Genomic DNA, 13,709 nt, shown 5'->3' on the forward strand with positions numbered 1-13,709 from the left:
GCCTGTCTGCAGGCCCAGGAATGTCCCCGCCTACACCTGTGAAGAGGAAGCTCACCTAGGTGTTTACGCATGGATTTCCCTGAATACAGACAAACCCCATCCTGAGAGACCCCCAGTGTGTTCCTGGCTCCCTGGCTCGACACAGTCATCTCACAAAATCATCTCGGAGTTGTCTTCTCGCTGAGTAATTGGACGAGGTATGTTCCGGTCACGAGAACAGCGTGCGGTGGGGGTTCCTTCTGGGGTTGCTCCTTTGGTTGACTTCTGGGTCTCCCTCTGTTTCTAAAGGTGGCTGGTGGCATCATCACTGACCAGGTGTTTCTGTTCGAGGCACTGAGAATAAAGTGATGAGCAACACAGATAAGACCCCTGTCCGTGTGGAGGTCACACTTGGGTGAGGCATGCAGAAGATAAGTAAGAGAGATGACAGTGTGTGAGAAGTGGTCATTGCTGAAGAGAGGACAATAGAGCAGGGGAACCATGGCCTGTCTGTGAGGGAGGGGGTCACCTACTGGAGGAGCAGAGTGCTCCGCACCTTTCCCTGGGATTGGGGATCAGTCACGTGACCCCTCCACACTTCCTGGAGAAGGGGCTCAACAAACATTTTCCAAGGAAACTTCAAAGTGCTGTGCACAGGCAAGCATGCTGTTGGGACGGCAATGGTGAGGTAAATGGCACGTTCTGGAATTCAGACTCCTCCTCTCCCTCTCCTTCAGATGACAAGCATCCCTGGAATATTCCAGCATTTCTCAATGCTGTCTGTGGGTCCTGAACGTTCTGGGTCGGCTCCCAGAATGTAATTTCAACAAGGGAATATTCCACATACTTAAAAAAAAACACAAAAAACCAACACTCAAAGCACTGTTATGTAACAGGCCTCTCCATCCATAAAATGGCTGGAGGACACGCAGAAGAGTATTGTTATTTTCTGCCGCTGCGTTTATTGGCTGACCCTGCGTCTCCCTCACTGAAGGCTGTGACAGGTCCTGCTTCTCCTGCAACCTCCCTTCTCTGGCTTCCTTCACTGTCTGTAGGTGTGGCTCTCATGCCAAACAACCTTTGGGGCTTGTTAGGCAAAAAGAGCAAAGGAATAATTTAAGACCACTCAGTCAGTAATGTGGAACGGTAATGACCATGAGGACCCTCTGCCTCTGTGGTCTGATCTCTAAGCTTGGATCTTCAGATCAAACCCAAGACACTACGTTTGCATTTGAATTTCAGATAAACAGGGATTTATCTTCTGTAACAGGCCTCTCCATCCATAAAATGGCTGGAGGACACGCAGAAGAGTATTGTTATTTTCTGTCGCTGCGTTTATTGGCTGACCCTGCGTCTCCCTCACTGAAGGCTGTGACAGGTCCTGCTTCTCCTGCAACCTCCCTTCTCTGGCTTCCTTCACTGTCTGTAGGTGTGGCTCTCAGATCTTCAGATCAAACCCAAGACACTACGTTTGCATTTGAATTTCAGATAAACAGGGATTTGTGTGTGTGTTTGTGTGTTCAGTTTAAGTATGTCCCAAGTATCCCATCCAGAATCTTCTAGAATTCCTGAGTGAGAGACTGCCTTCTAGACCTTCTAGCCAGGAAAGGCAAGCTCAGATGTTTAGAGGGATCAGGCAGGTGCCATCTGGGTTTCTATGTGAAATCTCCCTACTTTCAAATCCTAGCCACACATTCAGTTAAACAAGAAAACAAACCCCACTGTGGACCAGAGGTAACAGTGCTCTGGCCAGTCCATCAACTGGTGAAGCCGAACACTTTCAACTACTGTGCAGGCGAGGACATGAGACCTCGAGAAGACAGGGGTCAGCAAGGCTGCACGGCTAAGGTTTCTCGAAAGTCGGCAGAACAATCATCTGGGAAATCTGAATATCAGCAGTCTGGAAAAGCCAGGACGGGAGCCTGCCATGAAGCTTTCAAGCAGCTTCAACCTCCCTCAGTGTATGCGACCCGAGAACATTCTGTGCGGCGAGCAGTTGGGTCACAAGGTCAGTGTCTGCAGGCAAGTCTGAGGCTGCCTTTCCGTTCCCATTGGTTCAGATCAGCTTCCTCTAGGATCTCACTAACGACCAAGCCCAAACCCAATTTTCAGACTCGCAAACAGAATCGCGTCAGTAGGCCAGGCTGAATCTCAAAGATAAAGAAGGGGTTGAGCCCTGGCCAGTTTGGCTCAGCGGTTAGAGCGTCGGCCTGCGGTCCGGAGAGACCCGGGTTCGGTTCCCGCTAAGGGCACGTACTTCGGTTGCAGTTTGTCCCCGGCCCTGGTTGGTCGTGCGGGTGGCAGCCACTCGATGTGTCCCTTCATGTCGATGTTTCTCTCTCTCTCCCTCCCACTCTATCTGTGTAAAAAATGGAAAAATGTCCACCGGTGAGGATTAAAAAAAAAAAAAAAAAAAGAAGGGGTTGAGTAGGGGCGGTCCCTGCCCTGTCACCAGGCTGGTCAGCATTTAACCGCCAGACGCTGGACACTGATGCGACCTCAGGACGTCCTGTAAATGTTGACACCGGTTCGGAGAGGGAAGGACGTGCTCTAAGGCTGTGCACGGGAAAGGAGGGCAGACGGGAACCAACAGTTACCGAGGGTTAGTGGGTGCCATGCGCCGTGGGAGGTGCGGCATATAGTTCTTCCCAGCTCTTCGCACGTCCGAATGATTCTCGTTTTTCAGGTTTCAGCTCAAACAGCACTCCCTCAGAGAGCCCCCCCCCGACCACCTGCACTGAAAAGCCCCACCCTCCCCACTAGCCCTCTAACTTGCTCAGCTTCTTCACTGCACTGAAGTCTGATTGTCTTCAGGACCCGCGCCCCGTGCAGACTGCAGGCCCCGAGAAGGCAGGGCGGTGTCTTGGTCTTCGGACCTCTGCCTGGTGCCTCCCACCGCACGTGGCACATAGTGGGTGCTCCACAGGTATGTGCATGTGAACACCTGTTGACGAAAATGCCTATTTATTCTCCGAACTTCCCGAGAGCATTCAGCGGGCCCTTTACGTCCCTCTCGGGCTCTGGTCCTATTCTCAGGAGCAGGAGCCCCAGTTCTGGGGAGAAGTAGTTAGCAGCGCACAGTGGGCGCGCGGAGCGGCGGGGCGTTTTCCTGCGGGTCACCCCGCAGCCCGTGAACTTGGGCCTCCCGGACATGGGGCCTCGTGCAAACACACTGCCTGCAAACGAGCGACGCCTCGCTGGAGAGAGCCTGTGCGGCGGAGTTCTGGCCGAGGCGATGACATCAGAGAACCGAGTCTCACCCCTGCCAAGCCCCGGGTCCGGAAAAACTACGAGTCCCAGGATGCTCCGCGGCGCAGGGCCCAGAGCTCCCCGCGCGACCCGCCCCGACGTGCCCGGAGCCTGAAACCGGGAAGACTCCGGATACGCAGCCGGCCGAGCCGCCGGGGCCGCGCGGTGCCTGCCGGGACTTGTAGTCTGGGGGCGGGGCGGGCCGCTCGGGAATCTCGGCCGCCGTCTGGGGGCCGGGGCGGCGCGGGCACGCGTGCGCAGTGCGAGGCGGGCCGTCGTGGGCGCCGCTCGGCAGCCGCCTGTGGGAGCCGCGGCCGAGGCGCTGCGCTAGTTCCGGGCCGCGGGCCGCGGGCCGTTCTGCGTGAGGAGCGCGGCGGGGTGGGCGGGGCCGGGCTCGGAGCGCCGCGCCGGCTGCGGGAGCTGGGAGGCGGCCGCGCGTCCGCCAGGGGCCGGCGGGCTGGTGAGTGCGGGCGGCGGGCGGGCCGGGGGTCCCGCGGCGCCCGGCCCTGTGGGCACGTGTGCGCCCCGCGCGCCGCACCTGGGCGAGGCCGGGCGGCTCACCTGCGCGGCGGGGTCGGGCGGCGGGCGGCGGGGGGCGGGGTCCTCGGCTCGCGGCCGCCGCATTGTTTGGCCGGCCTGGCGGCGGGCGGGGGCCGCGGGCCCGACGAGCCTTTCGGGGCTCCGCCTGCAGGGCCGCCGGGGTCCCCGCCCGCGACGCCGGTGGCCGGGCCCGACGCCAGCGCTGCGCCCCGTCTTCGCCGCCGGGCGCGTCCCCGGCCGTGGCGGCGCCTTCGCTCCGGGCCGGCGGGGCGGGGGCTCTGCCTTCGCACCTGAGCGGCGCGCGGCGGGGGACGTGACTCGCCCAAGGTCACGCAGGTGGGCGGGCAGCGGGGCTGCGGCTCCAGGCCAGCGGCGCCGCGTGGGGCCGTCCGGGCGGCCGTGGTCCGGTTCTGGGCTTTCTTGGACCCGCCCGCACCGACCGCGGGGAAGTGTCGCCATCGCGGAGCGGGCTCGGTCCTCGGGCGCCGAGCGCCTCCGGGGGACCCCAGGGGCTGTGCCCCGCGCTGGCGCCTCCCGACGGCGCGCGCCGCGCAGGTGCCCCTGGAGGTCCCCCCGGAGGCCGCGGTGCGACGCGCGGCCGGTTCCGCCCCTGTCCACCCTCCCGCGCCGTCCCCGCTGTCCTGCGGGGCCACTGGCCGCGGGCGGCGCGGGTGCGAGTTACTGTCCACCTGCGGAGTCTAACTTCCAGGGTGTCTGGTGCGGGGACCCGCCGAGCCGCCGCCCTCGTTCCCCGCACGCTCGGGTCCCGCGCGCTGCCCGGGTCCTGCCCGGGAGACGCTCGAGGGTCGAATTGGGGCGGGCTTCCTAGGATTCCGAAAAAAAGTTTAAGGAGTCATTTTGGAAAACGGTGATTTTTCACCCGCCGAAGAACTTGGACTCTTTCAGGACTAGTGCCGTTCATTCTGAGTGCCCGTCGCTTTGCACAGCCCGGTGTTCGCAGGGACTGACACTGTGGCGGAACGTGTTTCCCCAAGTGGAGTGTTCATACTTGCTGTGGCCGCGTCTTCCCGAGGGAAGTGACATGTCAGAATTCGGGTACACTTAAGGGAGTGTGGTCAAGGTCAGCAGAACCTGAGCGAAGAGTGCACCTGCCTTCGGTGCTCGCCCCCCTGAGCGTGTCCGTCCACGGGCAGGTTTCGCTGGGAGAGGACGTGGGTAGGGAGAGGCCGGAGCCGGTCCTTCTTGGTAAGCAGTGGGTAACTGGAGGTTAAGAAGCCGTAGGTCTTGAAACTGCTTGGTATCTAATGTTACCTTGTTAGTTAATATTTTTATTGTTGCTTTGAGGTTTGGATGTTTTCACTTTGCAGTTTCAGCCCTGTAGCAAAACGGAAAGGTGGCGTGTAGATCTGAGTTTGTCCGGTGGAGGAGAGACAGTGGAACAGGATAAGTATACAATTGGGAGGGAACTGCCATGAGTTCATAAGCCGGAAGGACCTTTTTAGAAGTGTGTGCGGACATTAAGAATAGCACAGAGTTGTTTTGTTTGAAAAGTAACCATGGGTAATACCCTCGTGTTGTTAATGTGTAGGATATGACATTGAAGACTCCTGGGGAAACACAGGAAAGATGGAAACGTCCTATATTTTTATAGGAGCTTCTAACTTTGGAAACTTTTAACGCAGCTTTAAAAACATGACTTTTACTGAAGCCTGAGAGTTCTTGTAAGTCACACTGCAACACCCACAATTATTTTGACGCCATGGTAATTTGTAACTCAGAATGACATCTGTGAAGTAATTTATTAGAATAATTTAAGTCAGACTTTGCCACTGCACTGTTGCATGATGTTAAATAGTTATTCTTGTTCCTATTTAAATAATTCTGTCATTTAAGAGTGGGAAAGGTAAATAGTTTTCTGAATACAATGTAGTGATTATTCACAGGTGACAGCAGTTACACTCTGCTTTTATTGGACAGAAAATTTCCAGTGTTACAGCAGCAAGTGCTGCAGCTGTGAGCAGAGGTGATGTGCTGACACTGCCTTTTCACAGGCTCTAGCATTTGCTCTTGGTGGTATTGAAATCGAATGATACTTTTTCAAGGTGATTCTCCTCTCACTTCAGATCTCCAGTGATAACAATAAAATGGCTTCAGTAGGAGAAAAATATTAAAATTTAGTTTTCATTCTTGTGGCCATTTGTAAGTACACAGCATTTGGAAGTTTATTGATGTGGTATCAGAAATGAGTTCTTCAGGCAGAAACTTTTGGTAGCTTTGATGCTTGTCTATAATATTTAATTATATTTAGAAACAAAACGGGGTGTTTTTATTTAAAACTCAACAATTCCCGTTGATAGTTGTTAGGGCAATAGGACTCCGTTATGCTTAATGAGTAACGTTAAGCCATTTGAACTCTTAGGTAATACTTTTTTTCTAGTAGCTCCTGTGTGATAAAGAATATGTGAGCTTAATTCCTAGAAGATGTTTCAGCAAACGTATTTGCTGTTTATTTTGGTAAGCCTTTTGATTAGATGAATTGCTTTGATTCAGAAAGATAGTGTTTTGGGGATTTTATAGCGTAAGCTGTTTTGAACTGGAATTTCTGTCGAATGTAAAAGAAAATCAGCCATTTAGGATATTTTAAAATATACAAGTAAGTCTGAGAGTCTTAAATATTTTTACATTTTTAAGTCTTAAATCTTTTTTTCTACATGGAATCCTTATCAGATTTGTCGATCTGATCATTTTATTCTCCAAAAGTTGTGGTTTTGTCCCTTTATGTGGCTTAGACTTTTATGAGTTTAACCATTGAACTCTGGATTCTGTCTTCAGCTTACCCACCTCCTGAAGAAAGGACGATCACAGGCACTTAGAATTGGAAGTGTCTCAGAGGACTGCTGACGTAGCATCTTCCCGCACAGTGAACCCTGGGGATTTCCAAGTCAGGTGTTCCCTCATTGTTAAGCGCAGTAATCCTGGTCCGTATGTCATCAGTTATTGAGCATTCTGAGCTTGTTGAGAACAAACAAGAGGTCGGTTTTTTCCCCACATTCACTGCTTTTCACTATGATTTGTAGGACATTCCTCTTCCCCCTCTCTGCTTCATGACATCATGGGCAAACGATAGCTTGTCTACATCTGCAGCTATTAAAAGCTCCAGTTCAGTCTATTTCAGTCTGAACCTTCTGTCTCCTATTCACTTTAAAGCCCCTCTTCTCCCTGACCCAGTCAGTGCTGGGCTGACCTTGGCAGCACGGGGTGGGGGGATGAGGTGTCCCCAGAACACTGCTTTCTCTTCCCTCTTCCGGGATCTCTTGCACCAACCAGGGACAGTCAGAAGGGAAAGTGAGAGGACAAGTATTTCTTACCTGGTAGTGTTGAAGCGCCTTTTTAAAAAAAATATGTTGCTGTTGCCTGCTGGTGTGGCTCAGTGTGGCTCAGTGTTTGAGCATTGACCCTGCATCAGGATTCGATTTCCAGTCAGGGCATATGCCCAGGTTGTGGGTCCAGTCCCTGGTGGGGGGCATGCAGGAGGAGGCCAGTTGATGTTCTCTCTTATCTATGTTTTTCTCCCTCTCCCTTCCTCTCTCTCTCAAATCAATAAAGAAAAAATGTTTATTTACTACCATTATTTTCTTTAATCCTCGCCCGAGGATATTTTTACATTTATCTTCAGACTGAGTGGGAGGAGGGGAGAGAAAGAGAAAAACATTGATGTGAGAGAGACACATCGACTCGTTGCCTCCCGCACAACCCCAATCGGGGCCTGGGATGAACCGCAACCAAGGCATGTGCCCTTGGCCGTAATGAACCCAGGAGTCTTTGGTCCGCAGGCTGACGCTCTACCAAACCAGCCAGGGCAAGAAAAAATATTTTAAAAAATATGTTTTTATTGAGATTTCAGAGAGAGGGAGGAAGAGGGAGAGAGAGATGGAAACACCCATCAGCTGCCTCCTGCAGACCCCCTACTGGTGATCGAGCGGTAACCTGGGCATGTGCCCTGACCGACTCAAACCAGTGACCTCCAGATGCACAGACAACACTCGACCCACTGAGCCACACCAGCTGAGCTTAAAGTGCTCTTTTAATTAACAGTGGCGAGCCACTGATGTCCCCTGAAAGGAGTCCAAACTAGAATTTTGGTGAGGTTTTGTAGGGAGACCCTTCTCTGCACAGAGTTCCTGAATATAATGTCTGGTACCTGCCCTCAGGGTCATGTCCCATCAGCACCCCCGTCCCTGAGTGTGTGTGGGAGCTTTTGCAGCCAGATATTTTACACCAAGAAGGTAGCCCATGTCCAGCTACATTCTGTGGTGTTCACTTCACCCACTGGAAACTCACGTCTTGTGATGCCAAATGGTGCCCTGCATGCTGCCTAACTGCCCCTCCCCCCAAATCCTCATCGGAGGACATTTTTGCATTTGGCTTCAGATAGTGCGAGAGGGGGAGAGAGAGAGAGAGAGAAATATTGATATGAGAGAGACACATCAACTGGTTGCCACCCACATGACCCCAACCTGGGCCAGGGACAAACGGCAACCAAGGTACATGCCCCTAGTGGGAACCGAACCGGGGTCTCTCCAGTCCATGGGCTAACTCTCTAACCACTGAGAAAACTGGCCAGGGCTAACTGCCCTCTTTCTGTGCCTGCCATTTCGTAAGCTGACATGGAACTTAAGCGAGGTGCCAGTCTGTCTTGCAGCACTTCTTGTCTCGGCGAAGGCTTCTCTTGGGGTGTCCCCGCCACTGCTTTCCTTCCCCCCTGCTCTCCCTCAAGGTCTGGAAGACTTCTGATGCCTTCCTCTCGTGCCACTGCTTGTGTGGTGTGGGGTGATGGACAGACGGTGGGTAGGGTGCCCGAGCCCTGAGTGTGGGGGTGTCTCTTCTGCCACTGCTTGTGTGGTGTGGGGTGATGGACAGACAGTGGTTAGGGTGCCCGAGCCCTGATTGTGGGGGTATCTCTTCTGCCACTGCTTGTGTGGTGTGGGGTGATGGACAGACGGTGGTTAGGGTGCCCGAGCCCTGAGTGTGGGGGTGTCTCTTCTGCCACTGCTTGTGTGGTGTGGGGTGATGGACAGACAGTGGTTAGGGTGCCCGAGCCCTGATTGTGGGGGTGTCTCTTCTGCCACTGCTTGTGTGGTGTGGGGTGATGGACAGACGGTGGGTAGGGTGCCCGAGCCCTGATTGTGGGGGTGTCTCTTCTGCCACTGCTTGTGTGGTGTGGGGTGATGGACAGACGGTGGTTAGGGTGCCCAAGCCCTGAGTGTGTGGGGGTGTCGATGCTGGATTCTACAGATGTTTGATCCCCGATGCCCACACCTGCTCAGCTTTGTGTTTGCCAGCAGTTTGAGGGTGATAGGGTGGTCTCACTCAACATCTGGTCACAAAGAACAGTGCAGCCCTGTGGGCCTAGCGAGGTCTCACTGTGCGGAACTTGATTTTTCTTTCTTTTTCCTTTCTGGCTTTTGTTTTGCTTTTCTTTTCCTGGCTTACTTCCTGGTTCCTGACCGGTGAAGTGTCAGCGTGGAATCTGGTGTCACCGATCGTGTGACCTCGCTGCACGCTGGGCACGAGCAGTGCCGGAGCCGGGGGACTGCTGGGCAGCGTCAGGCGGTCTTGTCTGTCCTTGTCTCGTGCTCACTTGACTGAAACTCTGGATCCAAACAGAAATGCGATATTTGAACCCTTTTCCTTCCACCATCTACACAAACCCGTCAGATAAATCTGCTAAAATGATTTCTGGTCTGTTGAGGAAAAAGCAGCTGTGTATTGGAAAATTAAACATTCAGATTGGTTGCAGTAATTATGGGTTTCTTATTGCTTTTTTCAACAAATAGTTACAGAGTGCCTTCCACGTGCCAGCCACCGTGCGAGGCTCTGGGAAACCGTAGTAGCAGGAGAAGCCCCGGCTGCCGTGGAGCCTGCGCTGCCGGGGAGGACCTGACAGGCAGACAGGGGGTGGCATCGCTCCTTAGCGCCCCGAGGAGTGTGGGGGGCAGTGCAGGCCAGTCGGGACACTTGCGGGTTTAGACAGGTGCGAGGGACGGTCCCGTGGAGAAAAGGACATTCGCGTTGAAAGGCCTCCAGTGGGGAGCTGTGTGGAGTAGGGGAGGGCAGTGGCCAGCTGGCGAGGAAGGGGAAGGGGGGTGCAGGTGACGCATGTGTGTCCTTGGTTTTTACCTTGAGTGAGTTGGATCGAGCAGATGCCTAGATCTCATGTCAGGGTGTCTGCCTGTGGTCTGGGGGCCCAGCCTGGGCATCCCAGCTCCAGGAGCTCCCAGGCCGTTCTGATGAGCGGCCAAAGTTGAAGTTTTGAGCCGAGTGGTCACATACGAGCGCAGAGCAGCCGGACTCCCCTTGGGTGAACCCTGGCGTTGCACTCCTGACCATGTGGCCTGGGGCAGTACTTTTAAAGTCTTCTGTGTCTTTGTTTTCTCATCTGTAAAGTTGTTGTTCTAAGGATTAAATAAGCTAACGTTCAGCGCAGTGCTTGGCGAGTAGTCCTGTGTATCAGTCATGGGGTCGGCACTGGGACATTGGAGTGGGGTGGCTCTGGCTGCCCAGACGGAAGGCCTCGCAGGAATCCGCGACGGGTGGTGGTGTGACCCGCGATGAAGCGGTGCGATGGTGGGATTCTGGATGTACTTCGAAGCGGGGGAGCAGGATTTGCTGAGGGATTGGACGTGGATTGGGGGAGAAAGAGAACTCAGTAAAGGTGACTCCCAAGATATTTTGCCTGAACAGCTGGGAGAAGGGAGTGGCTGTTGACCAAGATGGGAAGACAGGAACCAGTTCCGAGGGGTATCTGGGCTCGGGCTGTTAGATGTGCCATGTCTGTCGGGTGAGTAAGTAGAGCTGCGCCGCGGGCAGTTGGCTGCTGAGTCTGGGTCAGCAGCCCCAGGTCTGGGATCAGCAGTGTGGAAGCAGCAGTGTTTAGAGCTATGGGAACACACGAGCTCTTGGGACTGAGTATCTATAGCCAAGGGATCTGTGGGGCCACCTTGTGACACTAGCCTCCCGGTCTGGGAGACGAAATGCTTCTGAGTTTGCTGACATGCTCTAGAGTGAAAGATGGTTGTAATTTCTTTTCTTTTTTAAACAGCTTTATTGGGATATAATTCACCCATTGAAAGTGTACACGCCATTGGTTTTTAGTATATTCACAGAGTTGTGTAACTGTTACAACAATCAGTTTTAGAGTATTTTTATTACTGTGGAAAGAAACCACATACCCTCCCATCCCCAGGCAAGTCCTCATTGCTCAGCACGCCCCTAGCAGCTACGGATCTGTCTGTCTGGATTTGCCTGTTCTGGACAGTTCACGTCACTGGACTCGTGGGACATGTGGTCTTTTTGGGAGCAGTGGTACCCACTAGTACCAGGCTTCGGGCTGTATTAGATACGGAATCATTTGCTAAAGCTGGGGCTGTGAGATTTCTTCATTATAAAGATACACGAACTGTGGGGTGATATTTGAGACAATATTTTGTCCTCTGACAGCCTGTTGTCTAGTAGTTTTTGTGTTCATTAAAGATTTTTCCTTAAGCCCTGGCTGGGTGGCTCATGTGGTTGGAGCATCGTCCTTTGCACCAAAAGATTGCAGGTTTGATTCCCAGTCAGGGCACATTGCCTAGGTTTTGGGTTCGATCCCTGGTCGGTTGTGTGCAGGAGGCAACCAGTGGATGTTTCTCCCTCCCTCTTCCTCTCTCTAAAAACAATAAAAATACATATCCTCAGGTGAGGATTTAAAAAAAAGATTTTTGTTTAAATCAGTGATTGTAGTGGGATTGCAAAGGGATGATTTTATATTCTATTTTCAAAGATTATGAGTTTAGAGTATCTCTAATTCAGATGCATTTATAGAATTTTTCCTTTTGTATTTGTACATCTTTTCTGTTACTGTGAAAATCTTGGTTCCTAATAGCAGATAATTGTTTTGTTACTTTTTTTTATTTTTAAATCTTCACCCGAGATATTTTTCTATTGATTCCTTAGATAGAGTGGGAGGAAGGGAGGGAAGGTGAGAGACAGACAGACAGACAGACATGTGAGAGAAACACATCAATCGGTTGCCTCCCCCATGACCCTGACTGGGGCTAGGGATCGAACCTGCAACCCAGGTACATGCCCTTGACCGGGAATTGAACCCTGGGCCCTTGGTCCACAAGCTGACGCTCTGACTGCAGAGCCACACCGACCGGGCTGTTGTCCACTCTGTGCTCCCGCCAGCAGTGTGTGCCTTCTGCTCGTGCTTGCTGCCATGTGGTGTCCCTTTTGTTTGTTTCTCTGTTTCTTGGTGTTGTTTTGGTTTGTTTTAGCCATTCTGGTAGGTATCTAGGCATCATACGGGTTTTTTTTTTAGATACCTTCCTGACTTATGATGACCATCTTTTTATGTGCTTATTTTATACATACATACATATATATATTTGTTGGCTTATCTTCATTTTATATGTATATATATACACACACACACATTTTAAATATTTTTTCTTTTTCTTAATTGATTTTAGAGAGAGAGGAAGGGAGAGGGGGAGAGAGGTAGAAACATTGACGAGACAGAACATCAATTGGCTGCCTCCTGTCCCCCACTGGGGGTCGGGCCCACAACCTGGGCATGTGCCCTGACAGGGAATCGAACTGGTGACCTCTTAGTGCAGGGTCGATGCTCAACCACTGAGCCACACTGGCTGGGCTTGTCTTCATATAGTTTTGCCCATTTTTCTAGTTAGTTGTTTGTCTTACATTGAATTATAATAATTATTTGCCTGTCCTTGTATGTCATTTGGTATATGTGTACTGAGTATTTTCTCTCATTCTGTGGCTTGTCTTTTGACTTCTTCTTTTTTAATCCTCACCTGAGGGTATTTCTCTGTCTGTCTTCAGGGAGTTAGGGAGGGAGGGGTGAGACATTGCTGTGAGAGGGACATCAACTGGATGCCTCCCACACGGCCCGGATCAGGGCCGGGGCGAACCGCATCCGAGGTTCGTGCCCTTAGCTGGAGTCAAACCTGTGAATCTAATGTGTCTGCAGACCGACGCTCCAACCACTGAGCCAAACCGACCGGGGCTTGTCTGACTTCTTAATAGTTTCTTTCAAAGAGTACTTCTTAATTTTAATCAAATCCAATATATTAACCATCATATGGTTCAGGTGCTTTGTGTATTATTTGAGAAATCCTTGTCTACTGCATGAGGTCATGAAGATTTCCTCCTGTATGTTTGTAAAGAAGGTATACTGTCCCAGCTTCTACCTTAGGGCTCTGATCTGTTTCGAGTTCATTTATTTCCACAGGTGAGCTAATTGTTTCAGTGCTATTTGCTGAAAGGCTCTCCTTCCCCATGGAATTGTCTTGGCATCTCTGTGAAATCAATTGACAGCATATGTATGGGTCTGTTTCTGGGTGCTGTTCTGTTCCATCAATTTATTTTATCTGTCTTTTCTCCAGCCCTGCACTGTCTCTGTTGCTAGTGCAAGTCTGTTCTGTGGGAAGTAGATTTGGCTGTGTGTGCGTGTGTGTGTATGAATCAGCTTGTCATTTTTTAAATATATTTTTTAATAAAATATCCTGCTGGAATTTTGATTGGTTGGATGGTAGCCTAACTTTATTCCTTTCAGTGTCTGGAAAATCTTCCACCGTGTGGACAGGCCACATTTTTGTTGATCCCTTCACCTGTTGTTGCACGTAGGAATTGTTTCTGCTTCTTGGCTGTAGTGAATGGTGCTGCTGTGAAGAGTCACATATAAGTATTCGAGTCTGTTCAGTTCTTTGGGCACACACCTAGGAGTAGAAATACCGAGTTAGCTGATTCTGTTTCTAACTTTTGAAGAGCCACCAAACTGGCACACAGCCTTTACCATTTTACATTCCCACCAGGCATAGGAGGGTGCCGTTCTCGCCACGTGGTTCCCAAACTTGCGCAGTTGTATCCATCTGGGGGGTGTGAAGTGGTATCATTGTGGCAGTGATTTACATTTC

The 13,709-nt window shown here is 51.8% G+C and overlaps 1 protein-coding gene across 3 annotated transcripts in view; it reads left to right on the forward strand.

The window, feature by feature from the left end:
• Window positions 1–3,637: 3,637 nt before the first annotated feature.
• Window positions 3,638–13,709, forward strand: part of PLEKHA1 (pleckstrin homology domain containing A1) — a 52,804-nt gene continuing 42,732 nt past the window's right edge. For all 3 annotated transcript variants that reach the window (XM_036265678.1, XM_036265681.1, XM_036265682.1), the window contains exon 1: window positions 3,638–3,688. The gene's annotated coding sequence lies outside the window, so the exon portion shown is untranslated. The remainder of the gene's footprint in view (window positions 3,689–13,709) is intronic.

Source organism: Molossus molossus, unplaced genomic scaffold (genome assembly GCF_014108415.1).
Source record: "Molossus molossus isolate mMolMol1 unplaced genomic scaffold, mMolMol1.p scaffold_m16_p_17, whole genome shotgun sequence".
NCBI lineage: Eukaryota > Metazoa > Chordata > Mammalia > Chiroptera > Molossidae > Molossus > Molossus molossus.